Genomic DNA, 2,789 nt, shown 5'->3' with positions numbered 1-2,789 from the left:
TGTACCTGTCATTGTTTTTTGTTAAGCGGGGCTCGCGACAGGGATGCTATTTGAAATCTCTCTTGAACCGTAAGCCCAAGCCATAAGGCAAAATAAAATCTGTAATATCCAGATGAAATCCAGTAGCAGCTCAATAACATTATTTGCAGACGATATTTTGTTGTACATTGCTGATCTTGGGGACTCTAATCCAAACATTCTCATGATTTTCAACGAATTTGGCAATTGGTCTGCGCTGCCGGCATCACTACGCTCCAGGATTGCTGTTGTTAAAATGAACATAGTTCCTCGTGTGAATTTTTTAAGTATAATGATCCCCTTACCCCCACCGATAAATTTCTGGAATTAAATACTCTACCCTGCAACGTACCTCAAACACGGGAGGCTTGGCCCTCCCCAACCTTAAAGTGTATCACAGAGCCTTTCAGCTACGGGCCCTCAGAGTGTGCATGGACCCCTCATCTACAGACCGATGGATAGAAATAGAGCAAAACCTCACTGGAAGTCTAAAATTGCAAGACCTTGCCTATGCAGGTGTGTGTCCAAAAAAGTGTATGCTAGCCTATGTCCCTATTATCACCAACACATGGACAAACTTTAAACAGGTGGAGGAGCAACTATGCTACACCAACAAGTGACATCTGGACACCCCAAATTGCCAACATACACACTTAATGTCTGTTAAAAAACCCTTTGCTTGTAAGCAGTGGAGTGACAGAGGCATTTATACTGTAAACCAGCTATTCAATGAGAAAGGTATGTTGAGTTTTGAAGACCTAAGAGCTGGTTTTGAGCTCCCCAGGACATCCTTCTTCTTGTATCTGCGCTTAAGAGCAGCCCTAAAATGTTATGGAGTGTCACGAGGAAACAGTCTTGAGCCGCACCCAGTTATTAAATGGTTTGTTGATTTTCCTGTGAGAGGATTAGCGTCCAAGATCTATGCTAAACTGATGCAAGTATCCATAGGAGAACTCCCAATAGCAAGGAAATGGGAGCGAGAGCTGAGTCCTGAGGGGAACGCAATTAATTGGGAGACAGATTGGGACAACATTTTCCAGCAGATGCACTTCAACATATGTCACAGGACATACTGGACTCCTCAGAAGAGATACGTCTCTAAAGTCATTCCCACTCCCTATTGCACATTCTGTCAACCTGAACAAACTGGAACTTTCCTGCACATGGTCTGGGAGTGTGAACAGGTGCATGTGTTCTGGAATAAAACAACATCAATAATATCTGATGTGATAGGATGTTGAATTCCTACTGACCCAGTTGTTTTGTTACTTAATGACGACTCTAAATTACACCTGCTTGGGAGAAAGTTTGGCTAGCCGGCTCAAGAAAATGATAGCTCAACACTGCCCCCCCACTCGCTTTGTATAAAACAGTGGTTGGCGTATTTTCTAGACATAGTTATGCTTGAGCTCTCTACAGCAAGGATTAACAAAGCCAAATCACTGACTATAGATCTATGGAAAAACGCAGCAGCACAAGTATCAGTCCTAATGACCTCAGCATCACAAGAATTAGAGGAGAGTGACTAGGCAAGGTGTGATTTCTGATTTCTGTTTTTGTTTTCCTCGAGACTGCAGAGGGTGGGAGAGGGTTTTTGTTCTTGTTCAATTGTGTTTGTCTGTTCTGTATGTTCAGAAATATAAAAATAATAAAAAAATTGATCTAAAAAAAAAAAGACCCCCCCCCAAAAAAAAAAAAGAAACAGAGCAAATTCTGTTTCAAAGTCCTTCCAGATGGTTCTCTCCACCAGACTAAAGTTATCTGCATGTACTGTCGATGTGAACTGAGTTACCAACGGTTTACGTCCAGTCTCAAATACCACTCAGGCATTAAAAACTTGAAACAATATCCTTTTTTAAATTACATTTAAAACAGATAAAAATTGTGTGATTAATTTGCGATTAACTGCGAGTTAACTATGGACAATCGTGATTAATTGCGATTAAATATTTAAATTGATTGAATGATATATATATATATATATATATATATATATATATATATATATATATATATATATATAGGCTTTTATTGTGACTGTCAACCCCTAATATTTTTTACCACCGTACCCCAAATGTAACAGAAGAAGAATACAAGTTTTTATATGGTATGTGTCCAAGTACTGGACGTAGTGTTGCATACATACCTCCACAAAGTCACGTTGCAGTTTCTTGACTCAGAGTTACTTAGAGTCAGAGTTTGAGAGTTGTAAAGTTGTTTCATTGTCACTTAGTGCCGTTGGAGGATGCGTTGTATGGTCGACAGGCTTACAGCATTGATGTAGTTAAATATGGTGTCATTATTCAAGATATGCTCTCTTATTTCTCGAATCCTAATAGCATTGTTGGCCAGAACCATTTGTAATTGCAGTCTCTAGTACATCTGTAAACATGCGTCCTCATCCTCCATGATGTCTCTGCCTTTCCACTCTGTAGAGAATTCAAATAGAGTATGTGTTCAGTAAGAACTGTGACCAGTTTACAAGCTACATGTTTATGCAATACTATGCAGCCATATGTATTTCACAGTACAATACTGTAATACTGAAATTGTCATTAGATATTTGAACACCTGTTCTCATTTTATGGACGCCACTGTAAATCGATTCAAGTTGGTTCTCTCATGGTCAACCCATGGTTGATCACATGATCAGCAAGTGTGGCCCTGATCTCATCAGAGATGGCTCTCCTTCCTTCTCTTCTTTGCCCTCCCCCTCTTCCAACTCATCCTCCTCCTCCTCCCCCTCTTTTTCCAACTCTTGGTCATTGAAC

This window comes from Sander lucioperca, chromosome 1 (assembly GCF_008315115.2).
Source record: "Sander lucioperca isolate FBNREF2018 chromosome 1, SLUC_FBN_1.2, whole genome shotgun sequence".
Taxonomy (NCBI): Eukaryota; Metazoa; Chordata; class Actinopteri; order Perciformes; family Percidae; genus Sander; species Sander lucioperca.
Note: the sequence above shows the minus strand (reverse complement) of the source record.